Source organism: Anomaloglossus baeobatrachus, chromosome 1 (assembly GCF_048569485.1).
Source record: "Anomaloglossus baeobatrachus isolate aAnoBae1 chromosome 1, aAnoBae1.hap1, whole genome shotgun sequence".
Classification (NCBI taxonomy): Eukaryota; Metazoa; Chordata; class Amphibia; order Anura; family Aromobatidae; genus Anomaloglossus; species Anomaloglossus baeobatrachus.
Window position 1 is genome coordinate 471,402,583 of NC_134353.1, and position 23,634 is coordinate 471,426,216.

Below are 23,634 nucleotides of genomic sequence, written 5' to 3' on the forward strand. Positions count from 1 at the left end.
GTTCGCCCCCTCTCTTTTGCCACCTCCTCCTGACCCCACAGGGCCCAGAAGATCCACACGCCCCAATCTAGGCAGGCCCCCGCTTAGGTATAGGGAGACTACTATTTAGGGGTGCAACATGTTGATTGTGTAAATATGTGTGTGAATGAGCACCAATCACCCGAGACTCTCACCTGATTAAGAAAGTTAAAGAGCGGTAGCGGTTCCCGGCTACCATGTTGAAGTCCCCGTAGGGACCATCCTGCCCATCCCCATTGGGACTTAAAAGTGTTTTTACTCCATTTACATAGACAAGGCCGAGAACTTGCAGGCCACCCAATAACTTTTGGGCCTTGTAAATAGCCCCTTGGACCATCCTCCCGTCCTACAGTCTCCGGAGAGACTGGTTGGAGGAAGGGCCTGCAACTGGTGACAACCCTCCGGGTCAGGGGTCCTTTGGACGTGGGGCCTCTGAGAGACTGCCGGGTATGGAACTTTGTACCCGGCCCGTTGTGGGCAATACCCGTACCTGGGCCTGTTTCCTGGACTGGGGAAAAGGAGTTCTGACCTGGTTATCTTAGAGGCAGCATCAAGGTGCAGGTTTGCTTGGGTGGGCAAACGGAAGGACCCGGTCCCGTTCCCATTGATAAAAATGTTTTATTATTGTTTGCAACGTTTAAGTGACATGCCTCCCGTAAAGGGATGAATCCTGCAGTTTACGTGTATGAATAATGTTATTATACTTGTATTTGTTTCTTTTTCTTATCTTTACAGTTACAAAATAAACCGGTGGTGGTCGGGCAGCCCGCGGACGGTCTGAATTCAATCAAGGGGGAGTGTGACGCCCTGGACTAGCCAGGTAGTCACAGTTAGGCCCTTGCACTACACCCATCCCCAAATAAGGTGACAGCAGCCAACCTACTACTGAAGCGCGGCTGTCCATTTCTACAAAAAGGTGCAGGAGAAAGACGGACACCACCAACCTGTTTGGAGAGCGAAGCAACCGGCTGCGGGCACCGACCATCCTCCGTTTGGTTTACCAGAGACTCCTGTGTGTTTGTCCTAGTGTGTACCACTGTGCCTGCGGGCCACGCACCAACACTGCACCACATCAACCGGGTCCCGGGGTCGGCCACCACCCCCTGCCCACGGAGGGGTTAAAATCACAAGCTGCCCCCAACAGCTCCCCTGGGGTGCCCAGTAACCGGCAGCGGTGGTGCCTACATTCACCACAACCCGTGGGTGGCGTCACAAACTCTAATCTAAAAAAAACCCTTTTGGGGTGTGGCCTAGACATGGTGTGAGGAAGCTTCCTTGCAGAGCTCTTGCACCCACTGCCTAAAAGCATCTATAATCCGGCCTACCCGCCGACTAATGCCACCCAAAAAGAAGCCCAGGGGGTACTCACCGTGGGGCCCGGACCAGCGACCCAGAAAACAGGAGGGAGGATGGAGCGGTTCCTCAGCGGGCCCTCTCCTGTTGTGAAGAGAGCAGCGGGCAGCAGCGGCAAGATAGCGCAGACTGCCACGCTGCGTCCTCTTGGAGGGGAATCGCCAGACGCAGCATGTCTACAGAAGCCGGCAGCTGCTGGAGGGAGACCGCAGGAGGAAGCGAGGCCATGGGCTGAAGCTGTGAGGAGGATCTTGCCGACGGGGAGAGTCAGCGATATGGAGCAGGCCCACAGCAGTGCACACAAGACGGCGATGGGGGAGGTGCATCTCCACATGGAGGAAGGTGAGAGGATCCAGAGGAGTGGGGGGGGGGCCCGAACGGAGGGTCACTATCAGGGCCACTGTCCCTGTCACACCAGAGCCCAGAGAAGGAGTGCAGCCCCCTGCCCTCGCCTGAGGGCTCTCCAGACAGGGACATCCCAGCCATCTTCCTCCCTGGGGGGGGCCCTGAGCAGCCCAGCCATCGCCTAATTGCAAACGTGCCACTCACATGCTGCATCTGACCTTCAGGCTTATACTGGCCATCCCAAGCAAGAGTAACCTGGATGCACTTGTTTGCAGAATTGAACAGTCTCACCAACAGGCCATCTCCTCAGTGAGGGAGGAGATAAGTGCCCTAGAAAATAGAGTCACAGCCACTGAACAAGACCAGGAGTTCTTGGAATGCAGAGTATCACGGCTGGAAAAGGACTGTGAGCCTTATAACACACGGTTCAAGGACATGGCACTAGTGCTGGATGATCAAGAGAACAGAGGTCGTCGCAACAATATAAGGTTAAAGGGTATCCCAGAGGACTGGCCCGCAGAGTCACTCCGTTTTAAAGTGCAAGAAATATTCAACAAAGTCACCGCCAGACCATTGGATGCCACATATCTATGCGACAGAGTACATAGAGTTGCCAGAGCCAATCAAGGGGCCAATTCCTCCATTTCAAGAGATGTTCTTTGCCGCTTACATTATTTTACGGACAAGGAACAGATCGTGAGGAAGGCCTGGGAGTTCGGTCCGGTGAAGATGGATGGTGCGGTTATCAAGCTTTTTCCAGACGTTTCCAGTCGCACACTCTACATGAGGCGCCAGCTTCACCCGCTATTGGTCAAAATCAAAGAGGTGAACGCCTCGTATCATTGGGGGCACCCGTTTCACCTCATTGTCCGGAAGGGGTCATCCACATTTGCGCTGAGACATCCTGCAGAGCTACCGGGACTGTGCAAATTTCTGGAACTGCCTGACCTTACCATTCCTGATTGATTATCATGGGATTCCATGGGTCCCTCGATGCAGAGAAGAGGAAAGGATCCAGCTTTGGCGCCATCTGGGGGATGGGGCTGAAAAATTGGCCCGGCATTGATTCCAGATACAGGGGAGGTTAAATTGCGCTAGATAGGGCCCCCGGTCTAACATTTGGGGGAGGGGCTTACGTGATTGTATCCCTCTTCGCCTCATGGGTGGGGTGGGGTGGGAAGGTTCATGGTTTGGGGGGGTGTCGGGGGAGAGGCCCTTAGAGTTTAAAATAAGTATCGCCTCTGGCATGTGCACAGGGGCGGTAGCCAGTTAATCTAAGGGTGGGGGTTCTCCATATGAGTGTCTATACCCGCCCTCGTTGATAGTGTCCTAGTAGGCCTAGGACTGGTCCATAGGTCTGCGAGCTCCTCGTGAGCTGTCTATCTTCTCCTCTTTTCCTTTCTGTTCCTCTGTTTTCCTCTTTTCTTCTTGTTCTTAATTTTCCCGCTGTGCCATCGTTTCTTCAATTTTTCCTAGCTGCATTTCATCTAGGGAGGGGGGCTTTTCCACCCCTTCTCCCACTCTTTGATCTCGTCCGTCCTTTTTTCTCCTTTTTCTATTCCTCCTTTCTTTCACAACCCTTTCAGTCTTCCTCCTTCCTTCCCCCTCTTCCCACTTTCCTCCGAGTTTCCCCTGGTGGTGTGTTTGTCTGTTTTGTCCCTGTCGTTTACCTGTAGGTCCTCGACATCGTCATGAAGCAGGTATCCAAACCTGACCTAAAGGTGGGGTCCCTGAATGTCAAGGGCCTTCACAGCCCAGAGAAACGCTCGATCCTCTTGAATCTGTTGTGGAGAAGGCGAATTCAGGTAATCTTTTTACAGGAAACCCATTATTGTTTAGACAAACCTTACAAGCTTTCTGATTGAAGATATTCGACGGTCTATCATTCCCCATCACCTGACCCACGATCCAGAGGGACTAGCATCCTAATTGTGAACTCCTTGCCATGGGAGCTGATAGAGGCCCGCACGGACAAGGAGGGGAGACTGATTATGATAAAGGTTCGGGTCCAGTCCCAGATCTTCACTTTCGCGGCCCTCTACTTGCTCAACACGGGACAGTGTACTGCCTTGCTGAGATTCCTGAACATCCTGGATGAGTTTTCAGAGGGCACATTGATACTGGGAGGGGACTTTAATTTTGTAATGGATCCAGAGGTAGATACTTCGAGGGGGGTCTCTAACATGCCCAGGACCACCCACAGCCGGATCAAACGTGGTCTACACGAACACCAGCTAGTAGATACGTGGAGGGTGCAGCATCCGGAAGACAGGGACTACTCCTTCTATTCCGCAGTTCATGATTCGTACTCAAGGCTGGACCACTTCTTTATCAAACACAAATCTCCACTGTCTGCTGGATACTGAAATAGATGAGATTGTATTCTCCGACCATGCCTTGATAATCCTTAATGTATCCCTGTTGCGCCCAATTGTCAAACAAGGCCAGTGGATATTGAATACTTCGCTACTGGGTGATCAGGGGACTATGCAGAAGGTATAGGTGGCGGTAAAAGAATGTTTAGAGCTCTGCGCGGGGAGAGACACCTCGCCCGCTGTAACGTGGGAAGCCCATAAATGTGTAGTGAGAGGCCTGTTTATTAAACATGGAGCTCGTCTGAAGCGGGAGAGGAATGCGGAGATGGAATCTCTATTAGCTGACATACACGCCCTGGAGAGGATTGACAAAGACCGGTTAGATGTTAGTGCCAAAACCCTTCTCATTCAAAAAAGAGAGAAGCTGAAATCGCTGCTCTCTAATAAAGCTAAGGCCTCGCTAGGAAGATGCCAGAGGCATTTCTACGAATTTGGAAACAAAAATAGTAGGACCTTGGCCAGGGCATTGCGGACCCAGAGGTTAAAGGGATACATACCCTACGTATAGAAGCGACCGGGGGAGAGGGCCTAACTTCATAGCTTCAGCATTTAGGGACTTTTACTCTGCCCTATACTTGATTGACGACAATCTGACGGAGGACGATAGGAAGACAGCTAGGGAACGCATTCAGGACTACATAGGATCCCATGGCCTTCCGAGGCTCAAACCGGAAGATATAAAGACATTGGAGGCGCCAATATCCTGATACAGAACTCGCCTCAGTTCTAAAGAACTCCCCCACGGGTAAGGCACCAGGCCCGGATGGTCTTCGGCTTTCCTATTACAAGAGGTTGGGTCCTATTTTATCCCCTAACTTCCTGGCCGCATTCAATAATATTCCAGCATGTACATCCTCTCCACTACCCAGGGACTCACTAACGGCTAACATAGTGGTCATTCCCAAGGAGGAGAGGGATCCCACCTGTTGTGCCAATTATCGTCCAATCTCCCTGCTCAATGTGGACCTAAAGTTATTCGCTAAGATTCTAGCTGATCGGCTATCCCCTATGTTAGGGGGCATAGTGCATTCTAATTAGGCTGGTTTCATGTTGGGCAGGGAGGCTAGGGATAACACCGCGAGGGCCATTAACCTGATTCATAGGGCTAGGACGGATGGTGGATCTCTTATGTTGTTGTCAACGGACGCCGAAAAGGATGTTCCTAGACGGGGTCCTTGCCTCTCTGGGGTTGGGGAGAAATATGATCAGATGGATAGGATCTCTCTACAGTTCACCGTCGGCATGCATACGGGTTAATGGGGTGTTGTCGGAGAGATTTCCTATCGCCAATTGCACTCGGTAGGGCTGTCCTCTTTCCCCTCTAATTTTTATACTTACATTAGAACCCCTACTGCGACACATTCGGAAGAATTTGGGCATTAGAGGGCCGAAGATAGGTAGTGCGACCCACAAGATAGCGGCCTTTGCGGATGATCTATTATTTTTCATTACAGACCCAATCACTTTGCTCCCAGCGCTAATGCAGGAATTTAAACGTTATTCTCTACTCTCTAATTTTAAGATCAACTTGTCTAAGTCGGAGGCACTAAGCGTTAACCTCCCCCCGGGGGTAGTCTTGCAGCTGCGGGGAGCCTTTGATATCCAATAAGCCCCGCAGTACCTGCAATATCTGGGAGTCAAATTGTCGGCTGATGTGAACTCCTTATTCAAGTTGAACTTTGCTCCTCTCCTCAAAAAATTAAAGAAGATTGTAAAACCTGGTCAAAAGGCACGTTTATGTGGTTTGGACGGTCTGCGATCCTTAAGATGAATATCTTCCCAAGATTGTTGTACCTCCTCCAGACCTTGCCCATCACGATCCCCAAGCCCTTCTTTAGAGAAGTTTCTTCAATGCAAACGAGGTTCCTGTGGGCAAACAAGCTGGCGAGATTGGCGCGGTCGCTATTGTGTAGACCTAGAATCCGGGGTGGGCTGGGTCTGCCGGATCTCAACACATACTATGTGGCCACTCACTTAGCCAGAGTGGTGGACTGGTGCAGGCACTCTAAGGCCAAACCATGGGTGCCAGTGGAGCAGAGCTTCATTGATATTCCACTGGTGGCGCTCCCATGGGTGATCTCCCCAATAGGCACAGAACTCAGGACCCATCCCACGATTGGCGCCACGCTATCTTGTTGTTCTCAAGAGGTGGTCCGGAGATCCCTACTTCCCTTACCCTCCCACCTTTCCCCGATAGTTGGCGCCCCAGATTTCTCCCCGGGTCTATCTGACCCGGTGTTTTGCCTGTGGATTTTTATTGAAATAGATTTGGAGCACACCAAATTGGAGTTTGGGGGCATTGGCCAACGACGGAGGAACTTCGGAATTACCGGGTCCCCGGACCTCTGGGCTTGTGGCGTTTTTTGCAGCTTCGACATTTTCTCTGTTCTCTAACATACTATAGTCAGTTTGACAGACCCCTCACCGAATTCAAGAAGTTATGAATGGAGGGGGGGATCCTTAGACACTCATTGGCCATCTCACATACCATGCTAAACAAGTCCACAGATGTGCCTCCTCCTAGGTTCCTCTTGCAGTGGGAATCGGACCTGGGCCTCACGCTTTCAGCCACGCAGAGAAACAAGGTGCTGTCACTCGCTCACAAAGCATCTATTAGTTCAAAACTTCAAGAAGCCAACTACAAATGCATCTCTCGGTGGTATAGGGTCCCAACAAAATTCCACAGGATGTTCCCAGCAGTTGACTCTGGGTGTTGGAGATGTGGTGCAGGGGAGGGAGACTTCTTACATATATTTTGGGAGTGCCCAGTGTTACAGCAGTTTTGGGAGGGGGTATGGAGAGTGATCAGGCATGTGACTGGATATACGCAGACCCTGGGCCCGGAACTCTTCCTGCTCCAATTATCCGAGTCCTCTGTCCGTGCATAAAAAGGGTCTCTGTTAAGCTTTCTGGTGATGGCCACCAGGACGTGCATTCCTCTGAAGTGGAGATCGTACTCCCCGCCAACATTATCAATGTGGGCAAACAGGGTGAATGAACTGTTGTACATGGAGGACCTGACGCCGTCTCTCCATGACAGATATGAGGCCTTTCACGGGACATGGTTCTCAAGGATCGAGTTTAAATGCTCTAATGACTACGGCACTTGGATACCCCCTGACTGAGGGAGGGCCTACTGATGCCTAGGGACGGAGGTGTTCTGAGAAGGTGGATCCCTGCTTTGTGTCTGTTCGAGCCCCAGTGTTTCCCTCTTCCCTTCCCCTTTTTCCTTTTGTATTTTCCCCCTCTTACTCGTCACTAGTCAAATCTTTCTTGTCTTACTCGTTTCTTTCTTCTCTTATTCTTAATTTACCCTGATATTCACGTATTATAAAAATTTTCGGGTAAACATGGAGGGGTCAAAGTGTAGAAATTTTCATGTGACACAGTCTGTTATTAGATGTCATACAATGGATGTGAAATGCACTGCAATTGATTCATTTTGGAATGTTTCCATGTTTATAGTTAAATAAAGAATTTAAAAAAACAAACAAACCCTTTCAACACGTCCGGAGACGCTCGAGCCACCGACACACGAGCCCGGATCCGAGCGGCTCGGCTGCTGCCGAGCGCGGGGCGGTACACTATACTAATTTGGTGTCCCACTAGTGCCAAGCAAGTTCCACCACCTCTGCATTCTACCCACCTGCCCATTTTTGCCAAGCTATTTTTATAGCAAACAGTGCTGACATTTAGTGGCATCCAAAAAGTGTCTGCTATACTAATTTTGTGTCCCACTAGTGCCAAGCAAGTTCCACCACCTCTGCATTCTACCCTCCAGCACATTTTGCGACGCTATTTTTATAGCAAAGAGTGCTGAACATAAGTGTCATTCACAAAGTGTCTGCTATACTAATTTTGTGTCCCACTAGTGCCAAGCAAGTCCCACCACCTCTACATTCTACCCACTTGCCCATTTTTGCCAAGCTATTTTTATAGCAAACAGTGCTGAAACTTAGTGGCATCCACAAAGTGTCTGCTATACTAATTTTGTGTCCCACTAGTGCCAAGCAAGTTCCACCACCTCTGCATTCTACCCACCTGCCCATTTTTGCCAAGCTATTTTTATAGCAAACAGTGCTGAACATAAGTGGTATCCACAAAGTGTCTGCTATACTAATTTTGTGTCCCACTAGTGCCAAGCAAGTTCCACCACCTCTGCATTCTACCCTCCTGCACATTTTTGCAAAGCTATTTTTATAGCAAACAGTGCTGAACATAAGTGGCATCCACAAAGTGTCTGCTATACTAATTTTGTGTCCCACTAGTGCCAAGCAAGTTCCACCACCTCTGCATTCTACCCTCCAGCACATTTTGCTACGTTATTTTAATAGCAAACAGTGCTGCCAGTTTTAGGGCCATAGTTGCATTGTCAGGGATAATCAGTGTTGGTTCTTCAGCTGACAATAAAGCTAGACCACCTCTGCAATCTACACCACCTCTCAATTTTTGCTACCACATTTTAAGTGTCCAATTTTGTCGCTAACAAAATGAGTGGCAAAAGGACAGATGCCGGTGGAAAGGAGAACAGGCGTGTTGGAAAAGGAAAAAAAGTTTGTGTCCGTGGGGAAGGTGGGAAAGGTACATTAACATCTGCTGAAGATAGGCCATCTTCCAGCAAAAGTAAGATGTCTACTACTTTCCGTGGACAATCCGATGTGCTCCCTTTTTTACGGAACAAAACAACTGGAACAAAGGTAGACGATGCACAAAAAAAACACATGCTTGAATGGATCTCAAGTGCTCCAACAAGTGGCCTCTCCTGCAGCTCAACTTCAAAATCCAAAAAACAAAAGTCCTCTGAGTTGTCATCCCAATCGCACTTGCTTTCTCCCAGCTCTCAAGTCTCCACCCGCCCTGCAGAGTATGGTGTAACAGAGATGGCTGAGTCTGCAGAGCTGTTCAGTCACACTATAGACTGGGAATCAGAGGTCTGCTCCCAAGCTACAGTGACTACAGACCAGGAAATGGTCTGCAGTGATGCCCAGAAGCTTTGTGAGTCAGAATCAGGCCCTGATGAAGAGGTTTCTGAGCATAATGTAGACCCTCATTCCCAAACTGTAACACCTCTTTGTGGAGACAATGAGGAACATACTGTTGACGATGAGACGCAGATACCAGATTGGGATGACAACTTAACTATTCAGTCAGGGCAGGAAGATGGCTGAGGGCGAGGGGAGTGCAAACACAATGCTTGATAATGAAGTTCTAGATACATACTGTCAACCCTCAGTCGGGCACTCGAGGAGGTCACCAGAGGCGGTGGAGGAGGATGCAACTGACGACAAAGTTACCTTGCGCCTTCGTGGACAGAGTCGGAGTACTGGAAGCACGTCAACAAGTGCATCCTCAGCCACCACTCTGCCTCTGAGCACAAGTCGGGGTGGCTCTGCAGGTCGCATGTCCTCTAAGCCTTGCCTAGCCTGGTCCTTTTTTGACCTTGCAAAGGATCTCCCAATTCATGTGAACTGTAAAATTTGTCGGCAATCTATAAGTAGAGGGCAAAACCTCACCAGTTTGACAACTTCTTCCATGAATCGTCACATGAATAACAAGCATAAGTCCCAGTGGGAAGCTCACCGTGCTGCAATGCGGCCTAACGGAGCGGGCCATCTACCGCCTGCCCCTTCCAGTGCATCCGCACGCCCTTCATCTTCTATGACTGTGGGGACAGCTGTCAGACCTGTTCTTCCACGCAGACCTTCCACCACTTTAACCTCAACAGGCAGTTTGCTTGGTAGGTCGTCAGTTGGTTTGGAAGGGGAAACAAGTGCTGGTGTACAGCTCTTTCAGACATCGAGAGCACCAACTTTGGATAAAGGCAACATCATGTCTCTGCCTGCACTTTCCTCACAGACCTGCAGTTTTTCAGGGACACCCTACTTACCACCATCTCCACACAGCAGCCAGATCTCGGTCCCTCAGATGTGGACAAATAAAAGGCCATTTCCTCTGAGCCATGACAAAGCTAAGAGGTTGACTTTATCCCTCTGTAAGCTCTTGGCTACCAAAATGCTGCCTTTCCACCTGGTGGACACAGCGGATTTTTGAGACCTTATGTCCGTTGCAGTGCCCCAATACCAGATGCCCAGTCGCCACTACTTCTCTAAGAAAGGTGTGCCTGTGCTACACCAGCATGTCACACACAACATCACGGTTTCCTTGAGAAACTCTGTGTGTCACTGGGTGCATTTCACCACTGATACTTGGACCAGTAAGCATGGACAGGGGCGTTACATGTCGCTGACTGGGCACTGGGTAACTATGGTGATAGATGGAGAAGGGTCTGCTCAACAAGTCTTGCTGTCCCCACGACTTGTGCGTCAATCCTGTGTATGTCGAAGTTCCTCCACTGCTTCTGCCTCCTCAACCTCGTCTGGGTACTCCACCTCCGCCCCAGGACTGCCTGGTCAGGCCACCCGTGTTGCAACTGCGCACAAGGATTCCTGCACACCTCCTTACTATGCTGGCAGCAGAGCTCAATGGCATCAGGCGGTCTTTAGCTTGAAATGTCTTGGAAATAAGAGTCACACAGCGGAGGAGTTGTGGGCAGCTCTGCGGTTTGAGTTTTGTAAATGGTTGTCTCCACTCAACTTGCAGCCAGGGAAGGCCGTTTGCGACAATGCTGCAAACCTGGGTGTGGCCCTTCGCCGGGGCAAGGTGACACATATGCCTTGTATTGCTCACGTGTTGAACCTTGTTGTCAAGCAATTTTTAACCCACTATCCCGGCCTAGATGGGCTTCTGCACAGGGCACTGTCACTCTCTGTTCACTTTCGCCGTTCAACCGCTGCAGCTGACCAACTTGCATCACTCCAGAAGTCATTCGGCCTGCCGGTTTATCGCCTGAAATGTGATGTGGCGACACGCTGGAATTAGACTTTCCACATGTTACAGCGACTGTGGCAGCACCGCCGAGCCCTGGTGCAATACGTTATGAACATGGGCCAACGAGATGCAGAGGTGGGGCAGATCACGCTGATGGAGTGGTCTCAGATCAAGGACCTATGCACCCTTCTGCACAGTTTCGACATGGCGACGAATATGTTTAGCGCTGACAATGCCATTATCAGCATGACAATTCCAGTCATTTACATGCTGGAGCACATGCTAAACACTATTTGGAGTCAGGGGGTGGGACAAGAGGAAGGAGAGGAAGTACAGGAGGATTCATATGCGCAAGGGATAACAACATCTACAAGTTCCAGACGTTCATCATCACCAAGGCGGCAGGCATGGGACGGTGGGGGAGAGGGATTAACAAGGGCGCATGGTAGCAGCCAAAATGTTGAGGAAGGTGCAGGAGACCAGGAAGAAATGGAGGACGAACTCTCGATGGACATGGAAGACTCAGCAGATGAGGGAGACCTTGGTCAAATGTCCATTGAACGAGGTTGGGGGGGAGATGTCAGAGGAAGAAGAAACGGTTAGCACCTCGCCGCCACAAACACAGCGAGGACTTGGTCCGCATGGATGCGCAAGACACATGAGCGCCTTCTTGCTGCACTACCTAAAACATGACCCACGGATTGTCAAAATTAGAAGTGATGATGACTACTGGGTTGCCACACTATTAGATCCCCGGTACAAGTCCAAATTTTGTGACATAATTCCAGCCATAGAAAGGGACACACATATGCAGGAGTATCAGCAGAAGCTGTTACTCAATCTTAGCTCGGCTTTTCCACCAAACAACAGTGGTGCACCCAGTGAATCTCCCAGTTGTAACTTGACAAACATGGGACTGTCTCGTCATCAACAGTCTAACCGTAACAGCAGCACCGTATCTGGTGCTGGTAACAGCAATTTTATTGAATCGTTTCATCATTTTTTTAGACCATCCTTTGCAAGGCCACCAGAGACAAGAAGTCTGACACATAGTCAACGGCTGGAGAGGATGATACAGGAGTAGCTCCAAATGAACATCGATGCCATGACTTTGCAACTGGAGCATTGTTCATTTTGGGTTTCAAATCTTGAAAAATGGCCTGAGCTCGCCACTTATGCCTTGGAGATCTTGTCGTGTCCAGCTGCCAGCGTTGTCTCTGAACGTGTCTTCAGTGCTGCTGGTTGTGTGCTGACAGATAAGCGCACACGTCTGTCCAGTGACAATGTGGACAGACTAACGTTCATCAAGATGAACGAGTCATGGATCCGCAAGGACTTAACTACCCCTGTGTCATCCCGGGGACAGTTAAGGCTGGCGTATTTTGGAATGTGCTTGATGCAAATCAACGTGTCCAGTTTGCAACTAGTGCACAAGTGATGCCACTGAAGTGGTGTCTGCGGGGCCCAATTTTTGGAAATAAAGGAAACTGTGCTTGGAGTCCGCTTGCTTGCAGTGTTTTTAAAAATGATACAAGATGAACAGATCTGGGATCAGCAAAGACTTTGCTACCTACCCCGGTGTCATCCCGGGGACAGTTAAGACTGGCGTATTTTGGAATGTGCTTGATGCAAATCAACCTGTCCAGTTTGCAACTAGGGCACAAGTGATGCCCCTGAAGTGGTGTCTGTGGGGCCCAATTTTTGGAAAAAAGGGAGACTGCTTGGAGTCCGCTTGCTGTGTTTTTAAAAATGAGCCAAGATGAACAAGTCTTGGTTCAGCAAGGACTTTGCTACCTACCCCGGTGTCATCCTGGGGACAGTTAAGGCTGGCCTATTTTTGAATGTGCTTGATGCAAATCTACCAGTCCAGTTTGCAACTGGGGGACAAGTGATGCCACTGAAATGGTGTCTGTGGGGCCCAATTTTTGGAAATAAAGGAAACTGTGCTTAGAGTCCGCTTGCTTGCAGTATTTTTAAAAATGATACAAGATGAACAGATCTGGGATCAGCAAAGACTTTGCTACCTACCCCAGTGTCATCCTGGGGACAGTTAAGGATGGCGTATTTTTTAATGTGCTTAATGCAAATCAACCTGTCCAGTTTGCAACTAGGGCACAAGTGATGCCACTGAAGTGGTGTCTGTGGGGCCCAATTTTTGGAAAAAAGGGAGACTCTGCTTGGAGTCCACTTGTTGTGTTTTTAAAAATGAGCCAAGATGAACTGTGGCCCCCTTGGCCAGCCAGGTCGTCACAGGTAACACACAAACACCCCCACCTCTAGGACAGCGACATTAGTCAAACACAAGCCCCTTGTTGCCTCCCTCCAGTGTCTGATGTCCACACCAGGTGGGGGCGGGGACAAGGCGGTTGGCCCCACCCACCCAGGAGTTCACAGGCCTGGAGGCGGGAAAAGTGAGAGATCAGTCTGGGAGGTCAAAGAGTGAGGAGCAAACACTTGGGTGTCTGGGTTCGTGGCCCAGGCACTGACAGCAAGGTTGGCAGACGGTGGTGGCCGTCTGCAGGAGTGGTGGAGCAACGCGGAACCATAGGACCGGGGTCGGGCGTTGGCCCGCCGGTACCGACCGGGGAGCGAAGTGAAGCTAGCACACACAGGCAGGGCCATCGGACCCCGACTAGGCTTGGAGCCGCCGACAACAGTCAAATCCGAATGTGACTGGAACCCCAGGGGTTTCCTAACATCAAAAGTCCCGATTGTAGGCAACCGTCCACACCGTGAGGGTATACAGCCACCGCCAACGGCTAGAGACCCAAGGGCCAGCGCCTGCGAGCACAACGGGCTTCTCCGGCACTTATACACGAGGAGCGGACTACCGCTGGGAAGCCACAGTAGTCAACACAGAACACTAAGGTGCAGGGAGAGACAGCCACCATCACCTGTCCAGGGAGAGATACAGCAGCCAGCTGCGGGACCCGTTCATCCAGCCATTTGGTTTACCGGAGACTTTGTGCCTCATTTTACTGAGTGAGTACACTTGCGCCATCCGGCACTCACTATGCCACGCTGTCCCTGCAACCCTGCACCTCACCGGCCCTGCAGCCCCATCACATCACCGGGCCCCGGGACCACCAACCCCAGCCCACGGAGGGGGAAAACAACATCCTAGCTGCTCCCCACCATCGCTCCCGGGATTCCCGTCACCAGCAGCGGTGGTACCCATCTTCACCACAACCCATGGGTGGCGTCACGGACTAAATCCCCAAACTAAATCACCCCTCCCCCTTTCACTCACGGGCGAGAAGCGCCACTCAAGTCCCCGGATCCGGCCCACCGCTCGAGCCACCGAGCAGGAGCAGCAGCGCCGGACCCGAGCGTTAGCGAGTGCAGCGGCGTCCCCTCCTCCGCCCGCGACAACTTGGCGTCACAAACAGGATTGAACCCCATCTACTTACTAGTAGAAATGCGCCTTGTGATCTCCGCCGGCCGCGTCCGGCCGAAAATTTTGAAGCGCCGTCATCTTTGGCGCGAAAATCTCCCGCTCGAGCGTCTTCCTCGAGCAGAGAAGGCGCGAAAGCGAAGCCCCGCCCCAAAAAGTGGAAGTGCTAGAAAGAACCAAGGGGGGGGGGGCGGGTGAAAGATCTGCCTAATGTAGCCGAGGCTATAAAAGCGGGGACGCCAGGACTCTGCAGACCTTTTGTTGGTTTTTGATGGAGCGCTGGGTGGCCGAGATGGAGGAAGTGGCGGCAGCCGTGCGGAGACGCGAGGTGGAGGCAGTGATGGAGTAGTGGGTAAGCGACCCACGCCCCTGTGTCCAAGAAGGACCGGCCGCTGCGGCTGAGGTGCCCGGCCTGCTTTCGCTCACCCTCCTGCCTCCCCCGCCATCCGTACCGGTTGCTGTTGCCCCTCCGCTCGGACCGCTACCACCGACATCGGTAGCAGAAGCGAACCCGTCCACCCTGGAGGACCTGCCTAGGGGCGTTGTCCAGGAACGGCTTGTGCCCCTCCCGCTGCCCTGGAAGATTTCGCGGGAAGCGACCGTCGGTGACAAGGAACCATCGGCCCCGGAAGTGGCCGCACCTGAAGCCGTCCCGGCTCCGGCAGTCCGCCCGGCCGTGGAAGAACCGGCCGCAGCAGGCCCGAAGGCCCAACCGGTGAGGCCAGCAGTCCCTCAGTTCCGCGCCTCGGCTGAGGAAGCGCCGGGCCGTCACTACACAGCAGCAGTTCAGGCTACGTCACCGCAGGACCCCCACAAAAGAGTACCGGTCATGGCCGGTGTGGGTGCGGTCCAGCGGGGTCCGACCCGAGCGCAGGGGTCTGCCAACGACCCTTATTGGGACAGGGAACCAAACCCGTTGGGCCGGGAGATTGCCGCCAGGGAGCAGCAGAGGGCCGAAGCGATGGTGAGGGTGATTAAGGATAAAGATGCACTCCGCCATGCCACCTTTCGGGTGCGGGGCCCGGTGTACGAGGGCCAAGTCCGGCAGTTTGACCAGCGGAGAGGGTTCGGCTTCATCTACGAGCCGGGCCTGGAGGCCGAAGTATTTGTGGCCCGCCGCGATGTAAATTCGCACCTCCCCACGGGCCATCCAGGTCACGATCTGTTGCCGGGCGATTTGGTAACCTACACCCGACACTACGGGGTGCGGGGAGAGGGGCTGGTTCGCCCTAGATGTAAAGCAAACGGAGAGCCGCGGAGTGCAGATGCGGCCCCAACCCCCTCCTCTACCGAGCCGTCCAGATATTGAGCCGGAAGAGGTCCTGGATGAGTGCGACCTCAAGTAGTGGCAGCGGCTCACCATTGCATACTGTTGTCCTTGTTGGGACCCTCAGCATCGAGTTTGAATGAATCAGCAAAAATCAACCGAGTTTCACCTGATTGCCGTCAGTGATTACCCCGGCCGTTGCCGGCAAGTTGTCCCCGGAGGGACATTATGTGTTTAAAGTATGCATGAGGAACTGATCATGGACAAGGCCGAGAACTTGCAGGCCACCCACGAACTTGTGGGCGTGTAAATAAGTTGAGGGTTGATTTTCCGTTGGTGCCGCCTTCGGAGAGGCAGATTGGAGGAAGGGCCCGCAGCAGAGCAGGCTGGGGCCCAGCCACCACCAGGACCGGTGGCCATCCTCCGGGGGTCAGGGGTCCCCCAAGGACTTGGGGTCCCCTGAAGTGACAGCCGCGTGCGAGATACCGTACCCGTTCCCGCTCGGGCAGCCTGAACCTGGACTGGGGTCAAGGGGTGCTGCCCACTTCTTAGGGGCAGCATCAGGGCTAGGTTGCTTGGGTGGGAGAGCAGAAGACATCCGTCCGTCCGTCTGTGTTTAAACTGTTTTTATGTGCAACGTTAAAAGTGACCTGACAAATATGCGTATGTTTAGATGTTGATTGTTAAATGTTATTTATATCCCCTTTTCTACAGTTTTGAAAACAAAATAAAACCGGTGATGGACAGGCAGCCCGCGGACAGTCTGAGTTTTACCAAGGGGGAATGTGGCCCCCTTGGCCAGCCAGGTCGTCACAGGTAACACACAAACACCCCCACCGCTAGGACAGCGACATTAGTCAAACACAAACCCCTTGTTGCCTTCCTCCAGTGTCTGATGTCCACACCAGGTGGGGGCGGGGCCAAGGCGGTTGGCCCCACCCACCGAGGAGTTCACAGGCCTGGAGGCGGGAAAAGTGAGAGATCAGTCTGGGAGGTCAAAGAGTGAGGAGCAAACACTTGGGTGTCTGGGTTCGTGGCCCAGGCACTGACAGCAAGGTTGGCAGACGGTGGTGGATTTCTGCAGGAGTGGTGGAGCAGCGCGGAACTGTAGGACCGGGGTCGGGCATTGGCCGGGGAGCGAAGTGAAGCCAGCACACACAGGCAGGGCCATCGGACCCCGACCAGGCTTGGAGCCGCCAACAACAGTCAAATCCGAATGTGACTGGAACCCCAGGGGTTTCCTAACAGCAAAAGTCCCGATTGAAGGCAACCGTCCACACCGTGAGGTTATACAGCCACCACCAACGGCTAGAGACCCAAGGGCCAGCGCCTGCGGGCACAATGGGCTCCTCCAGCACCCATACACCGAGGAGCGGACTACCGCTGGGAAGCCACAGTGGTCAACACAGAACACTAAGGTGCAGGGAGAGACAGCCACCATCACCTGTCCAGGGAGAGATACAGCAGCCGGCTGCGGGACCCGTCCATCCAGCCGTTTGGTTTACCGGAGACTTTGTGCCTCATTTGCTGAGTGAGTACACCTGCGCCATCCGGCACTGCGCCACGCTGTCCCTGCAACCCTGCACCTCACCGGCCCTGCAGCCCCATCACATCACCAGGCCCCGGGACCACCAACCCCAGCCCACGGAGGGGGAAAACAACATCCCAGCTGCTCCCCACCATCGCTCCCGGGATCCCCATCACCAGCAGCGGTGGTACCCATCTTCACCACAACCCGTAGGTGGCATCACGGACTAAATCCCCAAACCAAATCACCCCTCCCCCTTTCACTCACGGGTGAGGAGCGCTGCTCGAGTCCCCGGATCCAGCCCACCGCTCGAGCCACCGAGCAGCAGCAGCAGCGCCGGACCCGAGCGTTAGTGAGTGAGCGGCGTCCCCTCCTCCGCCCGTGACAGAACAAGTCTTGGTTCAGCAAGGACTTTGCTACCTACCCTGGTGTCATCTTGGGGACAGTTAAGGCTGGTGTATTTTTGAATGTGCTTGATGCAAATCTACCTGTCAAGTTTGCAAATGGGGCACAAGTGATGCCACTGAAAAGGTGTCTGTGGAGCCCAATTTTTTGAAAAAAGGGAAACTCTGCTTGTAGTCCCCTTGCTGTGTTTTTAAAAATGAGCCAAGATGAACAAATCTTGGTTCAGCAAGGACTTTGCTACCTACCCCAGTGTCATCCTGGGGACAGTTAAGGCTGGCGTATTTTTGAATGTGCTTTATGCAAATCTACCTGTCAAGTTTGCAAATGGGGCACAAGTGATGCCACTGAAGGGGTGTCTGTGGGGCCCAAGTTTTGGAAAACATGGAGACTCTTGTTGGAGTCCCCTTTGCTGTGTTTTACATGATTTTAGAAGGGCATGACATGCCTATATCTGCGTCTCCTCTTCATTTTCCTCATCCAGCTGTTTTGTTTTTGCATGAGTATTTGTCCTTGTCACTTTCCCATGTGTTTGTGTTGTCTTGGGAGTTGTTTGTCACCTTTTGGACACCTTTGAGGGTGTTTTCTAGGTGTTTTTATATGTTTGTGATTGCCTCCCATTGTTTTCAATGGAGTTCGAGAGGTTCGTCGAACGGGTCGCCGAACCGAACTCGAACGCGGGCGCCGTTCGACGAACCGAGTCGAACTCGAGCCTCTAGAGGTTCGCTCATCTCTACTCACCAGAACCACCGGGTCTGTCAGGATGGGCATGATGGAAGGCACGAACCAATCTGTCAGCATGAATGTCAGAAGCAAAAACCCAAGAATTGGCCTCCTGACCATAACCCTTCCACTTAATAAGGTACTGAAGCTTTCATCTTTTAACACGGGAATCCAAAATTTTCTCAACTTCATACTCCAGATCTCCCTCTACCAGCACAGGGTCCGGGGGCGCCGCCATGGGAACTACTGGCTCCACATGCTTCTTCAACAAAGACTTATGAAAAACATTGTGAATTTTAAACGACTCATGAAGAGCCAAACGAAAAGGTACGGGATTAATGATCTCCGAAATCTTATAGGGTCCAATAAATCTTGGCTTAAATTTAGGAGAAGAAACTCTCATGGGAACATCCCTGAGGACAACCAAACCATGTCCCTCACTTTAAACAGGGGTCCAACAGTCCTACGCCAGTTGGAAAATCTTTGAGCATTCTCCTGGGACTGAAAGAATTTGTCCACTACTTGCCCCCAAATGTGCTGCATTCTTTCCACCACAGAATCAACTCCCAGACAGGCTGGAGCCTCAATCTGCCCTGAAGATTACCTAGGATGAAACCCAAAATTGCAGAAAAAAGGAGACATCAAAGTAGCAGAGCTAGCCCTATTATTGAGAGCAAACTCTGACAATGGCAAAAAAGAAGCCCAGTTGTCCTGATCCACAGATACAAAACATCTCATATAGGTTTCCAAGGTCTGATTTGCTCTCTCAGTCTGACCATTGGTCTGAGGATGAAATTCAGAAGAAAAAAGACAGCTCAATTCCTAATTTATAACAAAATTCTGTCCAAAATCTGGACACAAACTGCTCTCCTCCGTCTGACACAATATTATCAGGAATACCATGCAAACGAACCACCTGTTGAAAAAACAAGGGCACCAATTGTGAATAAGATGGCAACTTCGGCAATGGTACCAAATGGACCATCTTAGAGAATCTATCACAAATAACCCAAATAACTGCCATCCTCTGAGATACAGGAAGATCCAAAATAAAATCCATGGCGATATGAGTCCAAAGGTCTTTTAGGCACAGGCAATGGCAACAACAACCCACTAGAACGTGAACAACAAGGCTTGGATCTGGAAATAATCACACAGGATTGCACAAAACTCCTGACATCCCGAGATAAAAAAGGCCTCCAAAAAGCCCTACTCACAAGATCGCTAGTACCAAAAATCCCAGGATGACCAGCCAATACAGAACAATGAATCTCGGACATAACTCTATTGATCCTCCATTGATCCTCCATTGATCAGGAACATACAGTTTCCCCACAGGACATCTCTCAGGTTTTTCCTCCTGAAATTTCTCAAATGCTAACCTCAAATCGGGCAAAATAGCAGAGAGGACCACACCTTCATTCAGGATGGTAGATGGCTCAACAACATCAAGAGAATCAGCAAAGAAACTTCTAGAGAGGGCATCGGCTTTAATATTCTTGGTGCCCGGAAGAAAAGAGACCACAAAATTGAAACGTATAAAAAATAGAGCCCACCTAGCCTGCCTAGAATTCAGTCTCTTGGCAAATTCAAGGTAGGTCAGATTCCTATTATCGGTGAGCACCACAACTTGATGTCTCGCCCCCTCCAGCCAGTGTCTCCATACTACAAAGATCCACTTCATAGCCAATAATTCTCAATTACCCACATCATAATTTCATTCGGATGGAGAAAACGTCTGAGAAAAGAAGGCACAAGGCTTCAGCTTGTAAGTTCTAGGATCTCTTTGAGACAAAACAGCTGCTCCAATCTCTGAGGCATCTATCCCACTTGAAAGAAGAGAAACATTAGGTTGCTGCAGGACTGGGGCAGAAGTGAATCTCTTTCTGAGCTCCTGAAAGGCCATAATTGCCTCTGGAGTCCAATTCTCCACGTCAGCTACCTTTTTGGTCAAATCAGTCAAAGGCTTAAAAACACTAGAAAAATTGCCTATAAATTTATGGTAGAAATTAGCAAAGCCCAAAAATTTTTGAAGGGATTTCAAAGAATCATCAATGACATCAGCTTCAGTGTCCCAATGTTCCATTCAGTTGTCCTTACCTCAGACCTTTGAAAAGAAGCGAAAATACCGCGTTACGTACCCAAGGGCAGAAACCATAACTGCACACATTGCACGATTGATAGCCCTTGAGATGTTACTGTATCAGCTTGTGGGAACAGAGGCTTTTTGTGACCTTTTGGTGGTGTTAGAACATCGGTACTCTGTGCCTAGCCGCCACTATTTTTCTCGTTGTGCCATCCCCGCGCTCCACAATCACGTGTCCATAAACATCAAATCGGCTCTCACCAACGCCATAACAGGGAAAGTTCACTTAACCACAGACATGTGGACAAGCGGAGGTGGACAGGGATGCTACATCTCACTGACGGCACACTGGGTGAACCTGGTGGCGGCTGGTACAGAGTCTGAGCCGGCAATATCTCATATAATTCCCACACCCAGAATAGCGGTGCCCACTTCAATCACAGTTTCAGTAGCCTCCTACACAGAAACAACTCCCCCCTCCTCCTACTCTTCATCTCCATCCTGTGCGTCCTCAACATCCGCCGGTGTCCAACCGTCGACATCGTTCCCCAGCTGGGATCACTGCAGCACTGCCTCGGCTAAGCGGCAACATGCTCTACTGAAGCTCATCTGTATCGGTGACAAATCTCACACGGCACCTGAGCTTTTGAAAGCAATAACTGAGCAGACAGATGAATGGCTTGAGCCTTTGGATCTCCGTCCAGGGATGGTAGTGTGTAATAATGGTCGTAATCTGGTGGCGGCTTTAAAGCTTGGAAAGCTTGTACACGCTCCTTGTATGGCCCATGTTATAAATTTAGTAGTTCAGCACTTTCTGAAGAAATACCCTGGGATACCAGACCTACTTACCAAGGTACAACGTATTAGCGCACATTTCCGCAAGTCATCTTCCTCTTTTGCTGGCCTGGCAGTGCTGCAGCAGCGCCTACACTTGCCTCGTCACAGACTAATATATGACCTCCCTACAAGATGGAATTCAATATATCATATGTTGGCCAGGATCCATGAGCAGCAGAGGGCAGTATCCCAATTCCAGCTGGAACATGCCCGTCAGACGCAGCTGCCAGACATAAGTACTACCGAGTGGGTGTGGATTGCAGACATTTGTCAGGTCTTGGAGAATTTTGATAACTGTACCAACATTGTGAGCAGTGAGGATGCTGTTATCAGCATTACCATTCCACTGATTTGTTTATTGAAACGCTCTCTGGATGGTCTGACTGACCAAAGTGTTCATGCACCCGAGTTGTCTGTGGATCCAAACTTCACACTATTTGGTAGTAATCCACACAACCTTGGCCAACAAGCTCAGGCCACCTTTGCTCACCATCATGAGGATGAGAAGGATGATGAAAAACAGGAATGCTTTGAAGTTTGGTAACCAAGGGATTGACAACTCGAGCTTCAGGGCTGCTGTCCAGCATGGATGGCCTGAGGAGGAGCAGGAGGAGGAGAGAGAGACTGAGAAGGAGAGGAGGTTTAGGGAGACAGAATGTATTCTTAGCAGTGACACACAAAGGTTTCCAGTTCGGAGTCTGGGACACATGGCACAGTTCATGTCACACTGCCTTTCTCATGACTTTCAGCTAGTCCACATTTTGGCAGACAACAAATACTGGTTATGTACTGTTAGAGTCGAACTCTTCCCTCTCAGGTAGATGTAAAGGATCGGCCATTTATGAGTGGAGCCGCTTCAACAAATCAAGACAATAAAGTCTGTAACTTGTCAAATCATAGCATTCACTGTTTATTAGACAAATGAGGAGGGTTTTATACCTTTTAGACTGATTACATAATATGAGACATGTGATATAATTGCACAATAGTCATAAATTTTAGGTGGTTCCATAACCCAAGCTACAACGACAAATTTGCTTCGCTACTTGTGGAGGCAAATAAGGATTGTACTATGGAAACATTCAAGAGGGCTGTAGTGGAGCAGTTGATGAAACGATTACCCTCAGATCATGCTGGCGTCAAAGGTTACAATAGAGGGCTACGCATAGTAGGAGCAACACAGGTGGGGGACTAATGTGCCAAAACTGGTCCATTTTCTACAAACCGTCAACTGCGAATCAGATACCAGTTGGGGGAACGATGACAAGAAGGGAACAGTTAAGTAAGATGGTGAGGGACTGTGTAGGTGACCGTATCAGCGTGCTTTCCGAGTCTACTATTCCCTTTAACTATTGGGTTTCCAAGCTCAACACTTGGCCAGACCTCGCGTTATACGCTTTGGAAGTGCTAGCTTGCCCTGCTGCAAGTGTGTTGTCTGAGCGTGTTTTCAGCTCAGCGGGGTCAATAACAACAGATAGTCGCACACGACTATCCATGGAAAGTGCAGACAGTTTGACGATGATCAAAATGAACCATAGATGGATTGCCCCAGAGTATCTCAGGCCACCTGTTAACAAGACCCAATAATAAGTGTAGCCCCAAAATTTGGATTTCTTAAGTTCAAATAAGTTCCATTGTGTCTCATTCAAGACTATTTTGTCTTCTATCATCTAATGACACCGCATGATTAATGTAACTTGTTATGCTGCTGCCATATAATTGTTTGGCCCAATCACCCAGGGTAATATTTTTCAAGCCTTTCTACATTATGCACTGGCACAAGTACAGTCAAGGCTACACTGTCTAGAACAATTGGTCAGGCAGTCTCTGTTTGTGCTCTTTATTGATGCTGTGCTCCACTGTGTGTTACACATGGCCCCCTGGAAAACCAGAATTTTTTTTAGCTTCTTGGCATGTTATGCCCTGTTGCTTATGCTACCACTTTTTTTAAAAATAAGCTGTTGGGAGCTTTTGGGAGTACCTTGTGATGCTTAGCTACATGGTGTCTGAACCACTACACCCTAGGGGAACTGAATGTATTAAACTTCTTGGCATGTTATGCTCTGTTGCTTATGCTACCAATTTTTTTAAAATACGCTGTTGGGAGTACCTTGTGATGCTTAGCTACATGATGTCTGAACCACTACACCCTAGTGGACCTGAATGTATTAAACTCCTTGGCATGTTATGCCCTGTTGCTTATCCTACCATTTTTTTTTAAATAAGCTGTTGGAAGCTGTTGGGAATAACTTCTGATGCTGTGCTACATGGTCTTTGAACCATTCCCCACTGGGGAAACAGATTTTTTTTTAAATCCTCGGCGTTAGCTAATGGAATAAAGCATGAGTTCCTGAGTGAAACAACTGCCACTTCCACGGTGCTGCATGCTTCACAAACTGCGGTCTAGGAAGCAGGCAATGATGCCTCCTGCTCCCAACCTGCTTTTGGTCAGATGCAATCATCATCAACGACATCAGC